This window comes from Macrotis lagotis, chromosome 7 (assembly GCF_037893015.1).
Source record: "Macrotis lagotis isolate mMagLag1 chromosome 7, bilby.v1.9.chrom.fasta, whole genome shotgun sequence".
Taxonomy (NCBI): Eukaryota; Metazoa; Chordata; class Mammalia; order Peramelemorphia; family Peramelidae; genus Macrotis; species Macrotis lagotis.
In genome coordinates, this window is record NC_133664.1 from 16050843 (window position 1) to 16065976 (window position 15134).

At 45.2% G+C, this 15134-nt stretch overlaps 1 protein-coding gene across 9 annotated transcripts in view; it reads left to right on the forward strand.

The window, feature by feature from the left end:
• Positions 1-1132: 1132 nt before the first annotated feature.
• The window catches only part of SNX10 (sorting nexin 10), a 71553-nt gene continuing 57551 nt past the window's right edge, over positions 1133-15134 (forward strand). For 2 of the 9 annotated variants that reach the window (XM_074195530.1, XM_074195521.1), the window contains exons 1-2: positions 1386-1480; positions 2771-2824. The gene's annotated coding sequence lies outside the window, so the exon portion shown is untranslated. Of the gene's footprint in view, positions 1179-1385; positions 1481-1691; positions 1716-2770; positions 2825-2845; positions 3137-6195; positions 6272-13019; positions 13122-15134 lie in introns of those variants that run through there. The other 7 variants (XM_074195527.1, XM_074195524.1, XM_074195525.1 and 4 more) reach the window with 7 other exon arrangements.

Below are 15134 nucleotides of genomic sequence, written 5' to 3' on the forward strand. Positions count from 1 at the left end.
ATTGATCTCAGCTGAGTGTGATGAGAGAGAAATCCTATCCTTAAGGAAGAAAAATCAAGTATGAGATATGGCAAAATTACATAATAAGATAATGGTTTTTTGTTTTTCTGATTTAAAGGTAATAGCCCTCGGTCTTTGTTCAAACTCCCCGGTTGTTTCTCTGGATACAGATGGTATTCTCCATCTCAGACAACCCCAAATTATCCCTGGTTGTTGCACTGATGGAATGAGGGAGTCCATCAAGGTTGCAAAGATTCAGTTTGCTGCCTTCAAGGAGTTTAGACAAATGCACACATGTATGCTAACATATAAGTATGTTAACAAACACAAGCATGTATATGGGTTAGCATGTGTGTTATGTATAGGAATGCATGATATAGGTGATATTTACATACATAAATATATCCCAAATAAAGGTAATATGAAGATAAAGCCACTGACAAGGTGATGTTTTTGAGAGACAAGGCAAAGTGTTTGGGAGAAAGTGAATCCAGAAAAGCTCCTCACCTGTGTAGATTCACCATCTTAAATGAAGCTCTAGTGGCCTGGGAACCAGTTGGGGGGAAAATGAGTCCTATTTCTCAAAGGGTTAGTGTTAGTTGTTTGGAATGAGCCAGGCCCTTTGCTTAAAACAACCTTTGGAGGTGGGAAGTACAAGAGTTCCTGTCACCACTTTACAGTTGAGGAAACTGAGGCTCAAAAAGTTCATCTCTGACTTATGCTCCAACGGTTGAGGCGAACATGTAAGTTTGTTTTGTTTTCTTATATCCATGTCCTGTTTTCGGTGTTTAGGACAGGATTCAGAGGAACCAGTGCTTTAGGCTGATGGTCCACCAGAGTGCAGGGCCAGAAATCAGGAAGGCCTGAGTTCAAATCCTGCCTTAGCTGAAAATCCTTCCTGACTGTGTGAGTCACTTAACCTGGCTCAGTTTCCTTAACTGTAAAATGGGAACGAGGGCTCCTAGTCCCCAAGACTGTGGTAAGGCTCAAAGGAGCGCAGCACAGACACTCCACCAAATCCTCATTTCTCTTTCCCTTTCTCCTGATGCCTGTCTAGTCCCATTCCTGGGAACATTAGGGCAAACCTTTCCCACAATTCTCCGGTCTCAGAACCTCGCTTCTCCCCCACAGCCCTTTGAGAAGTGGGTAGGGAAGGTGAGCCTTCCCCCATTTCACAGGTGAGAAAACTGAGGAGCAGGTCCCGCGGGGGGGGCAGTCTGGGACAAGGCCACCCGGGCCGGGGGGCGCCTCCTGCGCCCCAGGAGCTGCCCCCTGGGGCCCTCCTCGAGGGTCGCCTCTGAGGAAGGTTAAGGGGCGGCGGGGCGGCTTTCTCCGAGGCTGGCCTGGGTTGCACAAGGCCGGCCTTTCCAGTCCCCGCCCAGCGCCCTGGGCCCCGCGCGCCCGAGATCCTTCCTGGCCCCGGGGTGCCGGGGCGGGGACCCCCATCGGCTTCGAGGAGGAGGGATCGCGGGTCGTGGAGGTAGGGGCTGGGGCGCAGCGCCGAGTCTGGGGGAGGCCCGGGGGGCCGGGCTGGATCGGAGCCTGGGCCCGGGCGGGGTGGGCAGGGGCGGCGGCCCGAGCCGGGCGGGCCGGCCCCTCCCCAGGCCCCGCCGCAGCCCCGCTCCGCCCGGGCGCCGGGGGCCAGGGCCGGCGGGGGGCCAGGGCCGGCGGGGGGCTGGGCTGCGCGGGCCCCCGGCCCGAGGACCCCCGGAGCCGTGAGTGAGGGGAGCGGGGGGCGGGGCGGGGCCAGCCACTTCCCGAGGAGGAGGGGGAGGTGACCCCGGAGAGTGCGGGGGGCGGCCTGGCCCCGGGGAGGCTCGGGGGTCGCGTTTCTGGTCCCCGCGACGGCTTTTCGGAAGGAGCCGTGGCAGAGAAGCCCAGGGACCCCCCAGCTTCCTTTTGACAAGTGGGGAAAGTGAGGCTCAGAAGGGGGAAGGGGACTACCGTGTGCCGAAGGGGACCCCACGGGATCCTCACAAGCCCCCCGGAGTGGCCGAGTGGGAGCTGGCCAGAGACGGAGAGACCTGGCGCAGCTGGGGGGCTGAAGCAGGGCTTGAATTTGGGCCCCACTGCCCGGAGATGGCGTGACTCCCCCCAAGTGTGGGGGGCAGGAATGAAGCCACTTAACAAGCATTCCCCAAGCACCTACTCTGTGTGTGTGTGGTGTGTGCGTGCGTGTGTGGTATGTGTGGTGTGTGCACATGTGTGCTATGTGTGTGGTATATGTGTGTGGTGTGTGTTTGTGTGTGGTGTGTGCGTGTGTGGTGTGTGTGGTGTATGTGGTGGTGTGTGTGGTGTGTGCGTGTGTGTGGTGTGTGTGGTGGTGTGTGTGGTGTGTTTTTGTGTGTGGTGTGTGTGGTGTATGTGGTGGTGTGTCTCGTGTATGTGTGTGGTATGTTTTTTTTTGTGTGTGTGTGTGTGTGTGTGTGTGTGTGTGTGTGTGAAACACCCGGTCAAGTACTGGGGAGGCAAAGACAACAGTGAGCAAGAAAAAAAGACAATGAGTTAACTGAGCTTGAATCTGGCCTCAGCCATCTGCTAGTTGTGTGACCCTGATCAAGTCACTTCAACTCTGAGACTCAGTTTCCTCTTCTGTAAAATGGGGATCACTAAAGGAGAGTTGAGGTGACAAATTAATATGCACTTGATTATTGATTATAGATTGCAAGTAACATGTGACAACCGTGCCAAACCCTATAGAAATGCTATTTGATTTGTTTTTGTGTTTAATTTCTATTTATTTGCTTTTTAATATTCCTTTTTTTAACAGTTTTAAGTCCGGAATTGTCTCCCTGCCTCTGGCCCCTCCTCAGCCATTGAGAAGGTAAACACTATGGCATCAGTTAGACAGTGATATCTTGTAAAGCATGTTTCTATATCTGGCTATTCGGCCTTCATGAGATTCAGACATGTGTGTAGGCCATGCATGTTCCCATAGACATCGAAAATACAGAGGAAATTCCAAGGTGACTTTGGCTGGGGCTGCAGTGATCTCTCTTGGAAGGAGAGAACTACGATCTCCTTAGGGCAGCCCCTGAGCTCAACCCCCACTGTCACAGGATCACAGCTGGAAGGGACCTTTGAGATCATCTAATTCAACTCACTCATTTTGTCATTGTAGTCATGGGGTCCAGATGTAAGTCACATTCTTTCCTCTTCTTGGCACAGAGATGAGGGACTGCTGGTTTGAAATAGTTCAAACACTGCTATTATCCCTTGTTTTTTTCCTCATTATGGGGAGGGTTCTGTGAGTAGGGGAAGGATACCAGGAAATAATTGGTGAAGATTACAAGGCTTCAATATATTTTAAAAATATGGCTTTTCTAATGAAAAAACCATAAATAAACTCTGCTCAGTGATTGACAGCTTTCTCAACTTGCTCATTTTCAGCCAGTGGATTGTGGGGGGGGGGGCTTTGTGAAGGACTGACAGCACTTCTAACTTGGAAGTCTGACCCAAGTTCGTCTTGGGGTTAGGGTGGGAAGGGATGATACTTGGTCCAGTGAACTTTGGGAGTCCAGAAAGTTCGAGTTTAAATCCTTTCTCTCCACCACTCACTAGTTGTGTGACCCTAGACAAGTCAGCTATTCTTTTTGAGACTCAACTTCTTCATTTCTTAAGTGGAATAATACCTCTAATAGAAACTTCTTTTGGAGCAGAGAGTAAATTTTTTACTTGTGAGATACTATGCCTAGGGCAAGTGAGAGCCATTGGAGGTGGGGGGGAAAGGGAAGGACGATGGAGAGATAAGGACCTGGGATACTTGTGAAACTCTTGGGAGTGGTAGGAAGGTTGTTGTTTTGTTGTTCTCAAAAAAGATCAGGACATCAGGGAAGCGATGTCATAACATGTATGTGAATTGGATTTGAGTGAGGTGGTGCTGGGCAAAGTCACCAGCCTCACTTTCTCCTCTAGAGCCATCTGGGTCCAGGATCAGAATTGATCAGGATGACTGGGGATGTGAGGCAATCAGGGTTAAGTGACTTGTCCAAAGTCATAGAGCTAGGAAACATCTGGGGCTGGATTCTTGATTCCAGGGCTGGTGCTCTATTCACTCTGCCATCTAAGTGTGGGGGGGTGAATGGTCTTACTCCTTCAACTCTCTTATTTCTTTTGAGCCCTGTCTAATTTCTTTCACATCGCTCTGTTAATTTTGAAAAAAAAAAGCTATGGATGGGGACAGTGAGGGCATGAACAGGTTACATCATTCACCCCAAAGAATTCATTAATTGTGTTATTTAGTTCTTTGTGATAATCCCATTTAGTGTTTCTTGGCAAAGAGTCTGCAATAGTGTTGCTACTTGCTGCTCCAGCTCATTTTATACATGAGGAAACTGAGACAAATAGGGTTAAACCAGGGTCACATGGCTAGTAGGGTCTGAGGCTGGATTTGAATCCAGGTCTTCCTAGGTTTCAATCCAATACTGCCTACACTGCACAATGCTGCCTCTCTCCTTGTCTTCCTTAGTAGAACGTCAACTCCTGGAAGGACTGTTTCTCTTTCATTTTTAAACGGTTAGTATAGTGTCCAACATAGAGCAGATGCATGATTAATACTTATTAATAATGTCCGACCTTCAGTCTTGAAGAAGACCATGACATCAGGGAGGTGGTGTCATGACAAGCACATGAATTAGATTTGAGTGAGGGGAAGCTGTGCTGGGTCCCCAGCCTCCCCTAACCCTAACCCTAACCTTCTCCTCCAGTACCATCTGGGTCCAGTGACCAGAGAGGAATCAGGAAGACTAGAGTTGGCCCTGGATGTGAGGTGATCCGAGTTAGAAGACTTGCCCAAGGTCACACAGCTAAGAAATGTCTGAGGCTGAATTTGAACTCCTATCCTCCTGACTCCAAGGCCAGTGCTCTAGTCACTGATTGATTGACAAAAGAAGTTTTTAAAGATACGTATGATGGAAAAGGATGGGAAAATCATATAAGGAGAGCTTATACCTGTGCTTAAGTATGGCCCATTGGTATCCTGCAGATGGCAGGATGACTTGAGGAAGGCTCCCAACTCATATGGTGAACTTTGCCAAAAACATGATGGGAAGCTTTCCCGGGCTGCTATCTGCATTGCCGGGGAGACTACTTACAACTCTGGTCATGAATCCATTGCAATTGGAGAGAGTAGGTATTATTCAGAGCTTTAAAAATGTGCTTCTGTACTGTCCAGATGCTTAGCAAGTTAAACTAGTCCATTTTTAATCATGAAATATTATTTGTGGGAACAGAATATGATTGATAATTGACAGTGATCTACATCTCCTTATTTATTCATTTTTTTGAGGGGGAAAGAAGACAGGGTTTTCTTCTTTCTTTTCTTCTTTCTTTCTTCTTCTTTCTTTTCTTCTTCTCTCATCTTCCAGGGTCACACAGCTTGTAAGTGTCCAAGACCAGATTTGAACTTAGATCCTCCTTGACTCCAGGTCAGTTACTCTAGCCACTGGATCACCTTGCTGCCCCTATCTATATCTTATTATGTAGATCCTCACAGCTATCCCCTGGGTTTCATAGGGGAAACTAAGGTGCAATGGTTTGTCCACAGTTCCAGGGCTGTTGAAATGCGAACTCAACATTTTACTCCAAGTCCCAGATTCTTGATTTGCCCCAAGACCTATTTACTAATGAGTTTTCTAATGGAGCCTTAGTGGTGCCAAGGGAAAGGTTGCCAGCTTTGGTGGGTTATCTACTTCAGGGTCTTCCTCTGCCCTTATTGCACCATGGGTCCAAGGTCTGAAGTGTCCAGACTCAAATGGACAAGAGTAGAGGAGGCCCTGAGAAAACTGGCTTCTGCCACCCCAAGTCACAAGAGACTCGTTTGTATCAGAACAACTTAATAATTTACAGCAGGGAATAGAATGAATGACTAAGCATTCCGGATGTTTTTACTGACCAGTTTGAGTCCCAGGAGGGAGCTGCATTTGGGAAACAGAATTAGGATGAGAAGATTGCTTGGGAAATAAGGGGGTGAAGGTACCTTGAGTTGGATGGACTGCAGGAACCTTGCAATTCACCTTAGGTCACACTTGTTGATTGAAGGATGACAGGGTTGCCCGATCCAGTGTGCCAATAGAGAAAAAGGACCGAAAAAGGGGTTCAATGTTCCCATCAGAGAACAGGAGGCTCCAGAGAAACAAAAGGGCATCCTGTAGCATAGCACCGATTCTGTTTTATTTTTTATTTTTTATTTTTCAGTCCTTTGTGTGTTTGGAAGTTGATTTCATCGGTTTATCTTTGGGTTGCCTGTTGCCAGAAAAAAGCACCTAAGGAGGTACTTTATCTTTTCAATATGGGAGAAGCCTCTTGTCGTTTGAGGAAGACTTGGTTCAATGGGATGTAAAGGATGGTCTGGGATCATGCTTTCCCACAAAAAGTGCTGCTAAGAATATTTGTAGAGGGCCCTCTGGGGAGCCTTCATAGTTTTAGAGGCCCTTTCTTTTTGTCTTTGACCTCTTTGAGGTCCGTGCCTTGCAGTGGGGTCCATAAAGAGTCAAATTTTAATTACTGATTCCAGATTTCTTTACAGAATGATTAGACTAGTTCATAACTCCACCAAGAATGTATTCATGAACCTACCTTTCCCTAACCTCTCAAACACTCCTATCTTTTGTCATTTTCCCAATGGGTCAAAACTTCAGAACTGTTTTAATCTGCATTTCTCTAATCATTCATGGTTTGGAGTAATATTTTGTATTTTTTTAAAAATGATATTCTTTCATTTGTTGATTGATTGTTTTGACTACTTACTGACTCCTTTCTTCCCTCCCCAAGAGAAAATGTTCTCTCACTCCTTTTTGAAGTGTCAGATTGTGGGTCTGCTAAAATATCACACTGTGGGTATGGAATAGAGTAGGAACCAGCAGACTGGGTTGATATGTTGATTAGTTTTGCTAAAACTATTTTTAAAAAAACTTAAGTACTTTTATTTTTAAAACAGGGGATCCCTTGCTGGGTGTGAAGGGATATATATTAACAATGAAGGAGCAAAATTAATATACAATAATAATTCATGGAAAAAACAACAAAATTTCCCTAGTTAAAATTAAATTCCATTTGTTTGTATTTAAATTTTCTTTTGCTTTTCTATTCAAACTATTTCCCCTGGGAGGGGGCTGGTCTCTCTTGCACTTCTTCAAATTTCTTACTTGGTTAAGTCCATCTTGTTCTGATTGAATCGGGGTCAGCCAATTGCATAATTTCTGGCAGGTTCCTCTTTTCTTCTGTAAATGGAATCTTTCAATATGACTGTTTCCCAGAATCATTGAAGAGTAGAGCTGAGACCACTGAGACCCGAAGTTGTTTTATTGATAGGGAAGCTAAGGCTCAGTGGGTGGTTATTGCCCATAATGACTTAGCAGAATGTATAAATTGTTAGTAGCAGCATATCTTTGCCATGAGTGGAGATCACAAAGCTCCATGGCTCCCTTATTACTTTCTCTATGAGGGAACCCACTTTGTAAGAGAGATTCTTTTGGTATCCTGCCTTCCTCCAGTTTATCTCTGGTCTTAACCTCTTGTGGTGGTATGTGGTGTGAGATCACAGTCTAAACACAACCGAATTTCTGCCACACTTCTTGCCATTTTCCTCAGCAACTTTTATGCGTCTAGAATTTTTACTCCAATAGTTGCTTTCTTTCCTAATCTTCTACACAAACTCAGCAGGAGCCTTTCACTCTCTCCTGGACATTTCTTCTTGTCTGTCTTATTCACTGTGTCCACAACTGAACTCATCTTCCTTTTGACTGCTACTCAAATCTGGTTTTGTCTTCTACTTCCTTATTTCTCTCTGTGACACATTCTTCCTGTCATCCAGGCTGAAAGGAGTCATGCTTAATTCTTTCCTTTCTTAAGCAATTGGCCAGTTGCGTCTGTGTCATAGATTGAGAGAAAAAAGGTATCTTTATTTTCTTGTTTGTTTATTTATCCATTTATCTATCTGTCTGTTATTTATTTTATTTGTTTGTTTAGCAAGGCAATGGGGTTAAGTGACTTGCCCAAGGTAACCCAGTTAGGTCATTATTAAGTGTCTGAAGATAGATTTGAACTCAGGTCCTCCTGACTCCAGGTCTGGTGCTCTATCTACTGCACCATCTAGTTGCCCGGAGAAAAGGCATCTTTTAGGCCATCAGCTTAGTCCATTGCTATTTTTGTTTGATTTTGGTTTTTGGTCTACTTCTTTTATAGGTCAGGAGGCTGTGGCCAAGAGAGTTTAATTGGATTTCCTCAAATTATTGAGCCCAGGTTCTTGACTCCAGAGTGAATGCGCTCTCCATTCTGCCTTCATTCCTTTCTCAGTTTTTCTTCTCTCTTTGTTTCATTCCAACCTTGTTCAAGATTCTCTGACCTCTTGCTTAGATTATTGCAATGGTCCCTCTCGGCTCATTTCCTTGCCTTCTTTAATACATTTTGCTCATTATTTTCAGATTAATCTTTTTTTAAAATATATTTTCATCTTGCTAAAAACACCCCAGATTCCTTTGGCCCGTAGGGACAGTCTAGAGTTGGTGAGCTCAGTGTTTAAATTTGAATCCCATAAGCTATCCTTCCTCCACCCCAAATGGGTAGGTTTAAGATGGTCTCGATTTGAGTTTGAATCTTCCCTCTGCGCCTTCTAACTGGTGTGACCTTAGATGAGCCATTTAATCCATTTAAAATGAGGGGTTTGGCCTCTGTCACCATTCCTAATTGTTCACACGCATGGTCGGCTGTGAATCTGGACTCTCCATATTTCCATGTGATCATAGGAGTAGCTGGTATGGGTCACATATATAATCTGCATTAAAGTTCACAAAGCTTATTTGGTTAGCATTAGGTGGTATCTAAATTATTAATTCCATTTACATGGAAGAAAACTGAGGCACTTGGAGTTGCTGACCCCAAGTCAAACTACTAGTATGAGTGTTGGGGGGAAGACCAGAAAGGACTCTTCTGATTCCAAATTAGTGTGTTTTTTATCATCCCATCCTTAGGACACAGGCAATGTGGTAGAGTGGGTGGGCACAGGATTCGGTATCACCAAGAACAGGGTTCAACTCTTAGCTGAGGCTCTTACTAGCTCCATGACTCTAAGCAAAGCAACACATAGCACAGTTACTAGCATACAGTAGGTGCTAAATAAATGCTAGTTATTATTATTGTTAACGTTACTTAACCAGTATAGGTTTCAATTTCTTTATGTAGGAAAAGCCTAGACTATAGGCTTTTAGATAATTCCTTCTAGTTCTAAATTTAGGCCCCAATGATTGATTTAGACTTACCAGTCATCAATGCTTTTATGGATGAATGAATGGATGAGTGGGTGAAACATTTATTAAATGCTTACTGTATACGAACCACTTTTCTAAACCTTTGGAAATAGCAAATAGAAAAAAGGACAGCTCCTGTTCTCAAGGAGCTAACATTTTTTTTAAAGGTTTTTGCAAGGCAAATGGGGGTTAAGAGGCTTGCCCAAGGCCACACATCTAGGTAATTATAAGTATCTGAGACCGGATTTGAACCCAGGTACTCCTGACTCCAAGGCCAGTGCTTTATCCACGACACCACCTAGCTGCCCCCTAGGAGCTAACATTCTAATGGGGAGATAAGACACATAAATTTATTGTCTATTATTAAGAAAATAAGACTTCACTTGGGTCCAAGGCCCTAGAGAAGGAGGTGACTAGTAACCTGAAGGCTTAACATCAGAAACAGGAGCCAATGAGATCCAATGAGACAATACTTGTTAAGGGTGGAGCATAATCTCTAGTATACAGTAGGCATTTAATAAATACTCGTTCCTTCTCCTCCTTGCCCTTTACACACCCAAGCAGATCAAGTGGTCAGAAGGAGGAACAGAAAGAATCGACTGCCCTTTTTTTAGTAGTTCCTTATTGCCCTGGCCCTGAAACTTTTTTTCCTTCCTTTGGTAACTCATATGTCTGTGACTCATGAGGCCAAATTGATCTGGCTCTCATTTATGTTTCTTTTTACCTTCACTATCTCTTTCTAGCCCCACATAACTTGGTTACTCGTAAATTTGAAGGTAAATGAGGATTTAAGATGTCTAGTAGAGACCAGCCCAGACTGGGGTCTCCCAGAGCTGTCTTTAGTTTTGTTCTTTGATAATTACTATGATGCTATGTATATCCTTGAAGATCTCACATTGGGAGGTACTTGAGGTCCTCTTCAGGGGCACCCATGCTGCCATCCGTCTTTTTCTTTATGCTCATGCAAAAAAAGAAGCGTGTGCCAGTAGGATAGGGTTGTGATAGAAAAACTAGACGCATCAATACCACTTAAACTGAACAATCTTTGTCAGTGATGGGGGTTCTAGCACCTTCTCTCTTCTGTACACCATCTTCCCCAATTCCATAATCCTACAGAAGAAGACACTGAAGACCTGAGAGTTTCAGTGATTCCCCTGGGTCAGGGTGGTAATATGGAGCAGAGGCAGGATTTATTCTTGTTCTTTCTATCTCACCAAGGTCACCACCCCAGGCTAGGCCATTGCCTTCTCTCAACTGGACCATTGTCATGGCCTTTTCACTGGTCTCCCTCTTTCCAGTGTAACTTTCTCTTCCTGGCCAAAGCAGCCTCCTCCAAGTTTAATCGTGTTCCTCCAAGGGCTTTTATTATAGGAAAGTCCATGAACTTGAAAGAATTACCTATTAATTTCAGTATAGCTATTTTCCTTCATAATCCTATGTATTTTGTTTTATGCATTTAAAACCATTATTCTGAGGTGTCCCAAGACTTCCTGAAGGGTTCATGACACAAAACAGGAATTCCTCTATTTTTCCTTTACTCAAAACCTTCCATGATTTCCCATTGCCTCGAGCAGTGATTTCCAAATAGTATATAGTGTCTTTTTTTGGTGACAGATACAGTCACAGTGAATAGGCTGGCAGGCAAGAGAGTGTCCTTGGGTGTGCCTAGGTCATCAGATCCCTTCCCTGATCTCAGAATTCCTCTGCCCTTCCTTCCCTCCCCTAGCCCCTCACCTTCTTCTTCCTTCCTTCCCAAGGACTCCCTGCAGAGGTAGCAGCTCTTCTCATGGGAGGATTGAGTTGATCTTATGACTTTTGGATGCCAATGCTGGGATGAGTGGGCACCTACTGGGGAGGGGGCAGAGGCAGAAGAATGGGGAAGTCTCTGCCCATGGGGAGGAATCTGTAGGCCCATGAGAACAACCCAACACACACCTGGAGAACCCTTGGCCTGGAGAATAAAATAGAAACTCTCACAGCCCCAGCACACATTTCTCCAGCTTTGTTGCCTGCTCCTTCCCTTTAGTATGTTGTCAGAATACTAGTTTGCCCAGAATACCTCCATTTCCTTCTGTCTTCTCTTGGTACCATATATTTTGAAACCTTTTCTGGAATGGGCCCTTCAAGACCCATGTCTGGTGCCCTTGTTCCAGGACACATTCCCTGATCTCCTCCTCTCTCCATCCCTTGGCCCCTGCCCCCCATCTTCCTCTTAGGAGCAGCTAGGTGATACAGTGGATAGAGCACTGGCCCTGGAGTCAGGAGGACCTGAGTTCAAATCCAGCTTCAGACATTTAATAATTATCTAGCTGTGTGGCCTTGCACTAGCTTTGCATAAAAAAAAAAGAAATCTCCCTCTTTTCCCCTTTCTCCTGACTCTCTGTTTAATCTTGCCTTGTTGCTTTTCTCAGTCAAACTGGTAGCTCCATTACCAATGTTTATGCTTCTTACCAGTGTTTATATTTGTGTCTTCAGTGCATACAATAAATGTCTATTAAATGTTTTTCTTTCATGTATTCCTTAGTGAATTATAAGCCCTCAGAAGACAAGGTCTATCTATGCCATATTTCATATGTATTCGCATTGCTTTGTAAACTGTAGGTACATAATAAATAGTTAAATCTGGAAATATTTACATTTTTGTCTCTTCAAAGTTAGTTCACACATTGTAACCCAAATGGGCAAGCAAGGCTATGGAGCATGGGCAGTGCTTCCTGTTTTCCAGGACCTTCTTTTGATTAAGTTATACTAATATTTATTAAATTTTTTTATCAATGTTTTTTAATTTTTCTGCCTTTGAATCTTTCCATGTGGCGAAGAAAAACAGCTAAAGCATGACTAGGGATGATGCCTCACCTCTAGTCCTTGAGACCACGAGTCCTCACTGCTGTTGTCACCTCCTGGTGTCATTTTTTTTTTTTTTTTTTTTTTTACTGGTGTCATTTTTCTTTTCTATTTCTGTGGTTCTGGTGTGATTTGTTTTCAGGTTCACTCTGCAGCCATCTGGGCTCATCTTGCTGAATTTCCTTTTATGCCTCATTTCTTCTTGTGTTCATTGATGTCATTGGAGGACTGGGAGCATTATGGGATTCTGGGGCCCCGAGGCTGGAGCAGGGAAAAGCCAGGTCATAAGCTGGTGACCAGGGTGGATTTCTCCAGGGCTGGTGGGTTCTAGGAATTCCATTCTCAGGACTCTAAAATCCAACTGCTCATCACTCTCCCCTTCCCATACTTTCCTCATCTCCTCCCCTCCCTTTCCCTCTTCTTTCATTCTTTCCCCTCTCCTTCCTTTCCCTTCCCCTTCCCCTTCTTTCCTTTCTCTTCCCTCTTGTTTTTTCTCCTCTCCTCTCTTTCCTTCCCTTCTCCCCCCTAAAAACCAAAGGACATATGATTAAATAGAATAGCAAGCTATTACATAAAAATCCCCCCCGCCCCCGCAACATGGTAGTTCATTATTCCCCACTTATCCTGTGACCAGTGTGGAAGATACATATGCAAGAGTAGAGGACACAGATTTCCAGAAGACCCTGGACCTCTCACACCTCCAATGTAGGACATGCCCCCCCGGGTCCCATAGTTAGGTGGGCTCACTAGAAGCTATAAGATATGAGGGATCTAAGAGGTTATTGAGAATAACCCCCTTTTACAGATGGGGACACTGAACCTTAGAGAGGAAAGTGACTTGCCCAAGGTCTCATAGAGAGGAAATAGTAGAGTAGGGTTTCATGCCCATCACCTGATGCCAAGTGTTGTTCTTGGTCCCTCACCCTTCAGGTGGACTCCTCAGGGACAGCTAGAAGAGAAAGGGGAGAGAAATCCCCTCCATGAGGACTGATGGCGTTCCCAGGTTGCATTTGCAAGATTGTTCCTAGTTAGGTAAGGCCCCAAATGCAAGTTACTTGTAGCATCCTTCATCTGCCGCCAACCTAGGAGCTTGGTAAGATTAGTTCACATGTTCAACATCCGATGGAAGTCAATGAATGAATGAATGAATAAATGAATGAATGAATGAACTTCATTAAGAACCTGCTCTGTCCAGGCCCAGCCCTCAGGACATGCCACTGTAGACTCTTGCAGTGGTCCTGGCTTGAGGAGAATGGGCTCTGCACCAGAGCCCTGATCACAACCATTTAAAGGAAAGACTAGCCTGGTCTGGCCTGTTATCCCTTTGGCTGAGGTTATCTAGACCACACCTCTATTTCTCAGAGGAGGAAGTTGAGGCTGAGATGGAAGAAGGTTCTAGATGTAAATCTAGAATGTAAGAATGCCAGCATACGAACCCAGATTCCAGAGTTCTTTTCTGTGAACAATCACCTGTCATCCTCATAGGAGTCTTGTGAGATGGGGAAACAAGAATTCTTAGCCCCATTTCTCAGAAATAACCTTGGAGGTTCCTGGGGGGGTGACTGACCCGAGATGATGTAGCTCATGTCCTTTAGTGAATTCTTCACTCATCCTGAAGGGGTGTTACCCACAGTCAAATCCCCTGGATTCTCAGGGATCATCAGGTCAAGATTTGGAAGTAGTCTGAGGTCACTGATTGTTCCTCTTTTCTTTCCCTGAGCAACCTTCCCCCTAAATAAATGTCCATTTACCCCCTGTTGCCTCCTGGATGCCCAAGGACCCATGCTCTTGCCCATCATCAGTCCTCGGACCCTCTGCCACAAGTGGATCTGTGCCAAGGGAAGGTAACTTGGTGGGCCTTATAATTGTAACAATAAGGAAAGTGGGGTCCTTCATTCTTTGTGCCTTTATTAACTTATGGGACTGGGGGGGGGCATCATCTGCCCTGAATCCTTCACCAAAGACTCTGGGTGCCCTTCTGTGGTTTTATCAAGGATATCCCCAAGAGGCACCCATTTAGTTTTCTCATGCTGTCATAGTCTGATGCCCTTCCCCTGTGCTCCCCAAACCACAGCACCCTCACTAAGCCTTCTACTACAGCAAAGAAAAACAGTTAAACCAAGCCAACTGCCAGTGTACACATCTCCCAGTTGATGCAACATCCTGCCCCAAGGCCTCCCCATGCCCTGCTTTAGTTGCCGATCCCTCAGACTGCTTGCTTCTGTTTAGTCTGGTCGGGAAGCTCTTTCCTACTTCCTATTCCCGATGGTCACTTTTGTCCTTTGAAGAAGTTGGTGCGCTGGGTGGAGGCGGTCATCGGCTGAGACTGGGGCCTTTCAGCAATTTTGCAGACCCTTGTTGCAGGGTGACTCAAGTGAGATCCAGTCACAAAGGGAGCGTCCATTCAATTGGGGTGAGGAGTCCTGAGCCCAGCCTGCAGACCCCTCAACAAATACAATCCTTTTGCAAAAAGAAATAGAGAACACATTTTCCCTGGGACTTTTAGGCCCCTGAATCCATAGGAGGCACTGAGAGAAACTGTAGAAGTTCAAGAAATTGAGAATGCCTTCTCTGTGGTCTGGAGATGGAGAGATTTAGGGGCTGGACCTTGGCTTTCCTCCCAGTGGAATACATCACAGCTTCCTTCCCTTAGGCTTAGCATTGGCCTTGCCTGAGAGTCTGAATTCTGTGTCCATATGCAAGGTCAGGCCAGTGTGTTCTCTGCTTGGGAGAACTCGTGGTGAGGAGGATTGACTTGGATTCAAATGCTGTCTTAGGCACTTATTACTTGTGTGACCCTGGGCAAGTCACTTTACCTATCTCAGATTCAGTTTGAAAAACTGAATGACTCCTTTTCTAGGCTTCTTCCTTCCTTCCTCCCTCCCTCCCTCCCTCCCTCCCTCCCTCCCTTCCTTCCTTCCTTCCTTCCTTCCTTCCTTCCTTCCTCCCTCCCTCCCTTCTGTAAAAATGGAATAATAACACGAGAGCACCTACTTTGGAAGGTTGTTGTGAGGATCAAATAAGAAGATAATTATAAAGCTGTTG